Source organism: Callospermophilus lateralis, chromosome 13 (assembly GCF_048772815.1).
Source record: "Callospermophilus lateralis isolate mCalLat2 chromosome 13, mCalLat2.hap1, whole genome shotgun sequence".
Taxonomy (NCBI): Eukaryota; Metazoa; Chordata; class Mammalia; order Rodentia; family Sciuridae; genus Callospermophilus; species Callospermophilus lateralis.
In genome coordinates, this window is record NC_135317.1 from 50548465 (window position 1) to 50560870 (window position 12406).

The window sequence follows — 12406 nt, forward strand, 5'->3', positions numbered from 1 at the left end:
TCTAGAACCTGTTTTAAACTACTTCCAACCTGGATTTTCTTCCCCTGCTTAGGCCTCCCAAGTTGCTGTGATTAAAGGTGTATACCCCTGTGACCTGCTCTTCCTGATTGGAAAAATCAAACTTCAGGCTGGGATTGTAACTCAGTGGCAGAGTGCTTGCCTAGCATGTGTGAAGCACTCATTTGGAGACTCAACACCACATATAAATAAATAAAATAAAGGTCCATAGACAACTTAAAAACAGAAAGAAAAACCAAACTTCACCAAGGAAAATGGCACAAATTGAGTCTCCATGTGCATCTGTGAGTGAAAGTCAACTCTTTTGTCAAAAACATGCATTTCTCATCTCAGATATCTATGTTCCTTCACTCCATTAGTTCCCATAGCAATTTGCAGGCACCCACTCTGTAGTGGGAGGGGAATGACAGAAGGATGACTTGGGCTGCTTTTCACCTGTGTGCATCCTCCTTGGGAAGGGTGGAAGCAAACCTCTGCTGGAACATGAAGTGATGGGACAGGAGGAGAAGCCTGACTACTCAGTGGAAGGGGACCTGTTTGAGAGGGGGTTAATTTCACCAGACAGTAATCTAAAAGTTTATGCTCAAAGCACAAAATAAAATAATTCCTTCTAAGAATTTCGGGACTTAGAGTTGAGGAATGCCAGAGACCTTTGCTTACATAAATGTTCTTGGAGCTCCCCCACTTTACTCCTGTGTTCTCTGGAATATATAAAGTTGAGATAAAAATATCTATACAATAAAAATACCCATCTTACAGTTTTGTTTGTTTGTGTGTTTTTTGTCACGGGAGATTGAACCAATACTTACCACTTACAAACATCCCCCACCTTTTGCATTCTTTGTTTTGAGACATGGTCTCACTAAATTGCCCAGGCTGACCTGGAACTTGCAATCCTCTTGCCTCTGCCTCTACCTCTCCAGCCACTGGGTTTAAAAGAATGTGCTCCCACACATGGCCATCTTAGCCATTTTTAAATGGGTAGAGCAGTGACATTAAGTACATTCACACTGCTGTGCAGCTATCATCACCATCCATTGACAGAACTCTTTTTAACTTACTAAACTGACACATCATCCCCAGTCAATGATAATTCTCCTTTCCCATTTCTCCTAGCCAGGGCCACCACATTCTACCTCCTGGTTCTATGAATTTGGTTAGGTTAGGGACACTCAGATACAAAGTATTTGTCTTTTCCTGACAGGTTATTTCACTTAACACAATGTCCTAGGTTCTTCCACGCTGTGGCATGTGTCAGAACATCTTTTAAAAACTGAATAATATTCCATGGTATGTCTATATGGCCCTCTGCTCATTGACTTCTCCACTGTGTGTTGCTTTCCTCCTTTCAGTGATGGTGAACAGTGCTGCTGTGAACATGGATGTACACATATCTCTTTGAGAACCTGCTTTCCATTCTTGAAGTATCTTTTGGCTTTCAATTACATAATCGGAATTCCTGGAACATATGGAAATTCTTTTTTTTCCCCTTGGAGATTGGTGAGGTGGTGGAATTGAATTAAGGGGCATTTAATCACTGAGCCATATCCCCAGTCCTTTTTATTTCATTTAGAGACAGGGTCTCACTGAGTTGCTGAGAGCCTCACTAAGTTGCTGAGGTGGCTTATGTCTCCTGAGCCACTGGGATTAAAGGTGTGGGTCACTGCATCTGTTCATATGGGGTTTCTATTTTTAATTTGTGAGGAATCGCCATCCTGTTTTATCTAGTGTCTGCAACATTTTATATTCCCACCTATTGGTGAAGCAGGCTTCCAGAGTCTCCATATCTTTGCAGCCAATGGTGACTTTCCATTTGTTTATAGTAGCCTTTTACCCACCCCCCACCATATTGGGGCCTCTACCAAGGTTGTAGCAGTTGCTAGACAAGATCTCTTAACTATGAGGGACTTTTGCAGAACCTCTCCACCTTTAATTCTTCTAAACATTGAGTCAGGGCTTACTAAATTGCCCAGGCTAGCCTTGAACTTGTGATGCCCCTGCCTCAGCCTCCCAGGTAGCCTGGATTACAGGGTATGCTATGCCCAGCAGTAGACTTCTTGCTGGGTGTGAGATGGTGTTGGTTTGATACATTTGACCAAAATGACATCCTAAGCCCTGACTTCCTCAGACAATGGAAACATGACCTTGACTTCACAATGATTTGGTGATGGAATCTGTTTGGGGCACAGTTAGATTTAAGCCTGGAGGTTTGGATAAACCTAGGACTGACCTGGTGGTATGACTGGAAGACAATACATTATCAATCTGCCTTCCATGGGTATAAGGGCCACAGGTGGACAAGGCAGGCAGGGTTATTTTTTCTCTAAGGGGAATGCCTTGTACACAAAGTCTGGGACAATCATCTTACCTCCCCAAAGGGCAGATGATCCTTCATGTGGTTGCTTTGACTGGGAGTGTTTCCATGGAAAGGTGAAAGGCTACAGCATTCTGGCTCTGCCACTTCCTAGCCAATTAACTTCTCTGAACCTGCTTCCTCCTCTATGAAACAGCAACAATTGGGCTACATGCTAGGATGATTGTAGGGAATCAACAGCACAATATGCTGTTTTGGGCATATTTGCATAGCCCAGGTTCCATTCAGGAAAAAAGAACATATTCTCAGTGGCTGGGGGTGCTATTGGTAGATAGACTTTAAGTGTGGTCACAGCTTTAGAGGTACCTTTTTAGGTACCTCTGAAGTTTTTAGTTTGTGAGAAATGGCCATAATGTTAGCCATGCTAGTGGTTTTCCAAATTTCCATGTTTTTGATGTCGTGAACAGTTTTGAGGCCTGCTCAGGTGTTCTTCTCTGTGAATTCTTCTGATTCCGGTGTTCTTGTCTGTGAATTCTTCTGATGTTTTCTTCATGATTAAATCAGGGTAGAAAAAGAAAAGATAAAGATATTTAAAAATAAAACCAGGTAATAAGTTTTGGGAGGGAGACACAGGGGAAAGTGGTAATACCACAACATACTATTTGTTCAACTTGGCTTTTCACTATTGATTTTGACCTTGATCAATTGATCACTTGAGTTAGGTAGAGTTTCAGTCTCTTCCTGTAAATGTACTGCCCAGTCTCCATGCTATATCCCTTGACAGGAAACATTAAGCAGTGAGGGTTTATCTTCCCCTTCCTTAAAGATGAAATATCTACAGGAAATATTTGGAATTATTCTGTAAAGCAGGTTTGTCTCCTCTCCTCCATTTATTTATTCTTCTATTTTATTGACTTCATTCATTTAATCATTTATTTATATTTCTAAGGACCCAGGAATATATATTTTACCATTGGGATTATTATACAATTTTGTGTTAATTTTAATATTTTCTGGTACAGGAGACTCCACTCAAGGTCAGGAGCATGCTAAGCAGGTGCTTGGCCATTGAGTTACATTCCCAGCTCCCTCCCCTATTTTTTGTGACATGGTCTGTCTGACTTTAGATTTTCTTCTGTGTGTACCACAGATATGAAGTTTGGAGCTTCAGCTCCCTCCTCTCCTATGACCCTGGGTCCTTCTGTGAGCAGGACTGTGGACTCTGGGACACAGATGAAGAATGTCATAGGAAAGGCATAAAGAACCCAAAGGTGAAGGCCAAAGGATGGGCCGTGACCTAATGGCTCTTGTCCTCTCTGGAAAAATAGGACTGTATTCAGTCCTTAGTAGATCTAACTTAATTGGTAACTACTATACAATTGCTTTTTCAGTTGTGTCTTGGATATTATATATAATATAATATGTTGCCTGGATATAATTCATTATAAAAACCCTGTATTTCATGGAATTGTTCTAATTAGTAGATCTGTGGAAACTTTTAAAGACCTTAACTTTAATTTTATGTATTTATTCTTTTTTTTCTTCTCTGTTCTTTTTTTTTATTGCTTGCTCATGACAATACAATGATCTTGACATATCATACATTTGAATCAAATGGGGTATAATTTCTCATTATAACCAATGTGATTCTGCAACCTGTACACTTGGAAAAATGAGAAATTATATTTATTCTTATATTAAGTAAGAAGGGGACTGGTGCCATGGTGCATGCCTTTAATTCCAGCAGCTTGGGAGGCTGAGGTAGGAGGATCACAAGTTCAAAGCCAACCTTAGCAAAAACAAGGCATTAAGCAACTCTTAGAGACCCTGTCTCTAAATAAAATACAAAATAGGTCTAGAGACATGGCTCAGAGGCTGAGTATCCTGAGTTCAATCCTCGGTACTCAACCACCACCCCCAAACAAATTAAAAAGAATGAAAGAAGAAAAAATAGCAGAAAATTAATAATCTGAGTTTTGAAAAGCCAATCATGATTTATCACATTCAAATTAGCTTGTTGTTTGTCTAAATCAACATATTAGCTAGTCCTTTGGGTTTAGGTTCACATATATACATTACATTTTTGTCTCTCTCTCTCTCTCTCTCTCTCTCTCTCTTTTTTTTTTTTTGAGATTGGATCTCACTATTTTGCCCAAGTGGGTATTAAACTCCTAGGTTCAAATAATCTTCTTGCTTCAGCCACCTGAGTAGGTGGAATTATAGGTATGTCCTGCCACACCTGGAAGGTTTGATTCTCTTTCTTTCTTTCTTTCTGTTTTTAATTTTAAAATAGTTTTATTAGTTATTGATGGGTCTTTATTTATTTATATGTGGTGGTGAGAAGAGAACCCAGTGCCTCACACATGCTAGGCAAGTGCTCTACCACTGAGCTACAACCCAACCCTCTCTCTTTCTTTTTAATGGTACAGAGCACTGAGCCAAAGGGTAGTTCACCACTGACCTTCACCCCCAGTTCATTTTCTTTTTTTTTCTTTTTGGGAGAGTAATCAACCTCTCTAAGACACCCTGAATAATATAAGAATGATGTGAACACAATTCTAGGTGAGGAGAATATCAGGCTGGGGCAAGGATGTTATAGATTCAGGCTGGAAATGACTAAGAGAAAGGTGTTTGCATACATTTAGCACAAGAGGCAAAGCTGATCTAGATTGTTTATAATTCAATGATGAAGGGTAGGCAACATTCAAAATTTTTCATTTGGTCAAAAATATCAATGATTTTAATATGTACATGAGATTTTATTTTATTGTGATGCTGGGTTCAAACCCAGGGCCCTATACTGCGAGGGAAGTCCTCCATCACTAAGCTACATCCTTAGTGCTTTGTAAAAATCTTAAATTGAGACAGGGTCTGCTGTGTTTGCTTAGGTTTTCTAGAACTCATGAAGTCCCAGCCTCAGCCTCCCATGCAGCTGGGATCACAGGTGTACACTACTGTAGCCATTGCAAGGTTATTTAAAAAAACAGATATAGACAGACTTATGTATTTTTTTTTTTAATTTAGGTGAGTCTCTTTCATACAAGAAGTCAGAGAACCTTGCTTTCTCGGCTGAGTCATAAAGTGTTTATTTTGGTGCTTCCTCCAGTGTAGACTGTGCCTGTCTTATGTGTTCCATGGTGGAGTTAGCGCCATGTACCATGTGATTTAGGACTATGATCAAGACCATGGCCGAGTGTACCTTGTGATGGAGAAGGGAGACACTGTTTTCTTTCACCTTTTGCTCATCCATGGATCAGGTCGGAATCAAACTCAAGGATTCTGGAAAGTATGCATCTAGTTTTTAAGGATGAGTTGGTTCAAACAGAAAATCATAGGTATAGTAACATGTAAAGATTTATGACTTTTCACTAAACTGGATTGTTTTTTCCAGTTTACTTGCCAGAAAGTATATTTGCCTTCCTTGTGCTCTTTTTTCTCTACTCAGTGAGAAGCCAGGTGCCCTCAGGATCCTAAACCTGTTACTCATGAATCTTGGTCATGTGGAATTGCTTCAGAGCAGTAGGTCACCTTACAGTGCACAGCTTCTGCTTTCTGAGGCACAAACAGTTTTTGAAATATTAAAATAGCTCTTAAATTTTGCTATTTTTCCATATTTTCAATGAATATAATATTATGGAAGATTATTTAAAATTATTTCATAACAACATGGATCATAAGTGCACTTTTTTTTTTTAATTTGAACTTTGATATGGCTCTGCCTGGCACTCCAGCCTGTGCAGGAAATGGAATTTAAATTTGGGGCAAATAGAAAGTCCTTCTGACAGGTGTGATCACCTTAAGATAACTAACTTCTTACAAAGAAGGTGGATTTTAGAAATTGTTTTTCAGCTTAAATTTGTTTAGACCTTTTTTCTGGAACAGGGAGAACTAAGTCACCTCAGCCTTATCCTCAGCAGGAAACAAGCTGGGTAATAATGTCAATATATTGACCTCTAAATGTCCCTCTTCATTGACAGGTGTGGTATTTTTCTTTTGAAGTTAATTTCAGTTTTCATATCTATTGCCATTGCAATAATGTCTATTGCCATAGCAATAATAACCTTTCCAAAATTAAACAGGGTAACCAACCTTTATGACTAAGAAGATGTTGAACTAAAGGATTGTATATTTCTTTTAGACTTGAAAATATACACTCATTGGAAAAACTAAAATGCTTAAACTGTAAAGATCTGTTACTTAAGTGATTATACCCCATGTCCTATATATAATTAAAAAGTAAATATCACAGCTTGTTAATTTTTTTTGTAATTTCTTAATTAACATTTAGCTGGGGGCTGGAGGGAAAGGATGACCTACAAAAGGACAGATTTGGAATGCCGTGGAGGGGCCTGGCAGTTTATAAATCAAATCCTGGTTGGGCACAGGATTGCATGCCTGTAATCCCAGCAGCTTAGGAGGCTGAGGAAGAAGGATCACAAGTTCCAAGCCAGCCTCAGCAATGGTGAGGCACTAAGCAACTCAGTGAGACCCTGTCTCTAAATAAAATACAAAATAGAGCTGAAGATGTGGCTCCATGTTCCAGTGTCCCTGAGTTCAATCCCTGGTATCCCTCCAAAAAGAAGTCAAATCTTGATTGTAAAAGTTGACATTCTGAAAGGAGAACACTTTTCTTGGTTGTTGGCATTAATGGATGCTTTTCTCCATTATCAATTGTTCACTCTGCACAGGCAATTTCCTGCCATTTTGCCAGTGCTGATTGCCACTACATTCATGTGGAGGGCACTAGTCAAGAAAACATTAAGGAAGAAATTATAGAACAAATTCATCAATTCTACAGCCTGGAAATCAGCATGGACTAGTAGGTACACTTGAATGAAATAACCAAGTAGAGATGACTGAGGTTTCTTTTCTTCACATGTTTAATTAATCTTTAATTTAATTTGAAAAGAAAGACTGGGTGAATTCTGAATACATGGGAGCAACCATAAACATTTGGGACTTTGATGAAGGATCACTAGTGCTATGGATGAGGGGTATTACACCGTGTTTCATGTGCTTTCCTAATTGATACACATCACATGGAAAGTATTTGTTTTTTGGTAGTGGATCAATGATGCTGATGAGTAATAGACAAATTATCAATCGGGGCAATTTAATAAACATCTTTACTTTTTATAAAACACACATTTTAGTCCCTGAATCAAGAAACTCTTCCTATTTATTTTATTGGCATGAGATAATGATAATGCAGGAATGCCCCTTCCCCCAAGAGACTGAGAGTCTGGGTCATCCAGGATGTTGTAAGGGATGCCACATCACCACTGGGAACCTTCAGAATAGCTTTCCAGGGTGGAGAATCTTACTTCTCCCTTTAGAACCTACAAATGCATCCCCTGTCTGGAAATGCTTCATGTTGGTGGATTCAACCAACTGAAATATTGGAAAATACTTAAATATTAAACAATGTTTCAAAAAATCATATCTGTACAGAACATGTACAGAAATTTTTACCTTATCATTATTTCCTAAATAATACAGTCTAACAATTACATAGCATTTATACATAATTTAGAGGTGATTTGAAGTGTCTGGGAGGAGGTACAGAGGTTATTTTATTAAAGAAACTTGAGCATTCATGGACTTTGGCATCTAATGGGGGATTTTCAACTGTACATTAGTTTGTGAGGTTGTCCTGAATAAACACATCCCATATTTATTTAATTACTCTATAAGTTAGGGTTTATGGACACATTTAGAATAACAATAGAATAATCAATAAACAATAGAATAATCGAGTAACAATGCCAAACTATATAATTCTAAGATATAAAACAATCCTATTTCCCCTTTCTCACTTTTTTTCACCAGAACCCAGTAGAATAGTCTGTATAGCACCTGCTGTAAAGGAGGAATTAGAGTCCCAGAGATTGATCTAAGTTACAGAGCTAGATTTCAGAGTCAAGCCTATTCAGAAATCATTCTTTCCACCATACCCTGCTGTTTGCTCAAAAAGAAACAACACTTAAGGTAATCTACATTGTTTTATTAATAATGGGGCAGGGTGTGTTGTGGCATGTCTGTAATCATAGCTTGGCTGAGGCAAGAGGATTGCAAGTGAGGCCAGCCTCAGCAACTTAGCAAGAAACCGAAAATACAAAATAAAAAGGGCAAGGATGTAGACTAGTGGAGAGTGCCCCTGGGTTCCATCTCTAGTAAAACAGGAGTGGGGAAAAAAAGATAAAACCAAGTAAACCAGTACCAAAGGGCATCACTTTCACTAGTATGATCTTATCAGAGCTGCACCTTCAAAGTGGTTCAAGCAAGTAAAGATAAGCAGAGAGGACAGTGAACTGTTTTGACTAAGCATCACCCCCACCCCAAGTGTGACAGGAGAGGCTGATAGTTTGGAATCCATTGGCTCCCTGCAGTTAGCTCTGTTTTTCAAATGTTGGCAAGAGTATTATTTGGATTTCAAAACTTGTTTTATTTACTAATCAATATAATTATCATAGCATTTTTTCCCCCTCTTTAACCATTTGAGAGGCTAGAATTCTCTTGTCTTTGTCGGGAAAAGGCCAATATGTGTTCCATACACTCATTCTGTTTGGTATTAATTCTAGGATATTTGTATTTTTCAAGCTCAACTTGTGAAATGAGGAAGAATTAATCTTTGAAACAGCCCTTAATTTTAACTATTTTAAAGGAAAGGAATCCTAGGAAAAAAATTTTTACTGGAATCACATAATTTTTCCTGTTGTTTTCAAAATCGAGAAACATTGGGCAGTTCATTCTATGAAGTTAATTTTGTAGAAGTTTATTTTACAGTATTTTTACTGTAAAAACAATAAAAATGAAATTTTACTTTTTTTTGGAAAACTGATTTGGGTTTACAACTAACAAACATGGCATATGATTTAAGTATGTTCAGTCAGTCCCTTTCATTGAATTGGCTCTTTATCTTGGCAGAAACGAATTCTCTGAAATTCAGTGTGCACTGAGATGAGCATGCCTCTCCTAGTCTATCCTCTGCTTCCTGATATGCTGTCATGAGAGATTTCCAATCTAGGACTATGCATAGTACATTCACATTTGGTGAAGGTCCTATAAATGACATCCAGTGATCAAAATAAGAATGGGTCCTCATTCCAGCTATCCTCCTTCAGAAACAAAATATCTTCTCCAATCTTTTCCTTTGCTTCTAAGGAAGGACGTCTTCCCTTATGTTTCTTTCTAAGCAGGGCAACTGAAAGCCTTCAGCATTTATGAATGAAACCTAAGCTGCTTTGATCAACAGGGACATTTTAAGATACTTTAGCCTCAATGAGGAGTGAGCCTGAACTGGGATTTATTCCAACATAGCAGTGCATTTCTATTGCAGTTGAGGTCCCCAAGGAGCCCTGGTCCTTATTTTGTGGCTTCATTAAGAAAGAATCAGCCAGGGGCTGGGGATTTGGCTAAAGAGGTAGCACGCTCGACTGGCATGTGTGCGGCCCAGGTTAGATCCTCAGCACCACATACAAACAAAGATGTTGTGTCCGCTGAAAACTAAAAAATAAATATTTAATTCTCTCTCTCTCTCTCTCAAAAAAAAAAAAAAATCAACAGTTCCTTTCTTGTCATTCTGCTCAGCACAGGATTTCCTAAATCTTGTGTTTCCATGGGTGTTAGTTCATTGGTAGTTCATTGAGAGGGGCACCTTATCCCCAGCAGGAAATGAGCAAAGGCAAGAGAATCATTAAGAGTGCCTAGGGAAACTGGTCCTAGAATGATATGAACTAAATGTAAATAAGGAAAGCCAGGGCAGGCAGCAGGCAGAGAGCACTGCTTTGATATAGAACATGTTTCAAACTACTTCCAACCTGGATTTGCTTCCCCTGCTTGGGCCTCCCAAGTTGCTGTGATTAAAGATGTACACCCCTGTGACCAGCTGTTCCTGATTCAAAAATCCAAACTTCAGGCTGGTGTTGTGACTCAGTGGCAGAGTGCTTGCCTAGCATGTGTGAAGCACTCAGTTCGAATGTCAGCACCGCATATAAATAATAAAATAAAGGTCCATAGACAACTTAAAAAAAGAAAGAAAACCCAAACTTCACCAAGGAAAATGGCACAATTGTGAGTCTCCATGTGCATCTGTGAGTGAAAGCCAACTCTTCTGTCAGGAACATACATTTCTCATTTCATCTGTGTTCCTTCTCTCTATTAGTTCACATAGCAATTTTCAGGCACCCACTCTGTAGTGGGAAGGGGAGTGACTAGGGCAGGAAAACTAGGGCTGCATTTCACCCATGTGTACCCTTCTTGTGAAGGGTGGGAGCAAACCTCTGCTGGAACATGAAGATATGGGACAGGAGGAGAAGCCTGGCTACTCAGTGGAAGGGGATCTGTTTGAATGGGAGACAATTTCACCAGACAGTAATCTAAAAGTTTATGCTCAAAGCACAAAAAGTTGAGGAAAGCCAGAGACTGTTGCTCACATTAATGTTCTTGGAGCTCCCCCACTTTACTCCTGTGTTCTCTTGAATATATAAAATTGAGATAAAAATATCTATACAGTAAAAATACCCATCTTACGGTTTTGTTTGTTTGTGTGTTTTTCGTCACAGGAGGTTGAGCCAATACTTACAAACATCCCCCACCTTTTGCATTCTTTATTTTAAAATATGGTCTCACTAAATTGCCCAGGCTGACCTGGAACTTGCAATCCTCCTGCCTCTGCCTCTGCGTCTCCAGTCACTGGGTTTTAAAGCATGTGCTCCCAAGCCTGGCCATCTTGGCCATTTTTAAGTGAGTAGAGCAGTGTCATTAAGTACGTTCACACTGCTGTGCAGCCATCATCACCATCCATTGACAGAACTCTTTTCACTTACTAAACTGGAACATCATCCCCTGTCAATGCTAATTCTCCTTTCCCATTCCCCTAACAGGGCCACCACATTCTACCTCCTGGTTCTATGAATTTGGTTACTTTAGGGACACTCAGATACAGAGTAGTTGTCTTTTTCTGACAGGTTATTTCACTTAGCACAGTGTCCTAGGTTCTTCCATGCTGCGGCATGAGTTAGAACGTCCATCCTTTTAAAAACTGAATAATATTCCATGGTATGTCTATATGACACTCTGCTCATTGACTTCTCCATTGTGTGTTGCTTTCCTCCTTTCAGTGATGGTGAACAGTGCTGCTGTGAACATGGATGTACACATATCTCTTAGAGAACCAGCTTTCCATTCTTGTAGTATCTTTTGCCTTTTAATTCCAGAGGTGAATTACTGGATCATATGGAAATTCTTACTCCCCCCACCCCTGCACTGGGGCAATAGGGTGGTGCAGTTGATTTCAGGGGCTGTTAATCACTGAGCCATATTCCCAGTCTTTTCTCTGTATTTCATTTAGTGAGAGGGTCTCACTGAGTTGCTGAGAGCTTCACTAAGTTGCTGAGGCTGGCTTATAGCTCATGAGCTACTGGATTACAGGTGTGGGTCACTGCCTCCTGTTCATGTGGGATTTCTATTTTTAATTTATTAGGATCACCATCCTGTTTTATCTAGTGTCTGCAACATTTCATATTCCCACCTATTGGTGAAGCAGGCTTCCAGAGTCTCCATATCTTTGCAGCCACTGGTGACTTTGTATTTGTTTATAGTAGCCTTTTACCCATTCCACACCACATTGGGGCCTCAACAAAAGATGTAGCCCTTCCTAGATAAGATCTCTAACTATGAGGGACATTTCCAGAACCTCTCCACCTTTAATTCTTCTAAACATTGAGACAGGGCTTGCTAAATTGCCCAGGCTAGCCTTGAACTTGTGATGCCCCTGCCTCAGACTCCCAGGTAGCCTTGATTATAGGGTGTGCCATGCCCAGCAGTAGCCTTCTTGCTGGGTGTGAGATGGTGTGGGTTTGATACATTTGACCAAAATGACTAAGCCCTGACTTCCTCAGACAATGGAAAGGTGACCTTGACTTCACAATGACTTGGTGATGGAATCTGTTTGGGGCACAGTTAGATTTAAGCCTAGAGGTTTGGATAGGCATAGGACTGACCTGGTGGCATGACTGGGAGACAATCCATTATAAATCTGCCTTCCATGGGCATCAGGGCCACAGGTGGGCA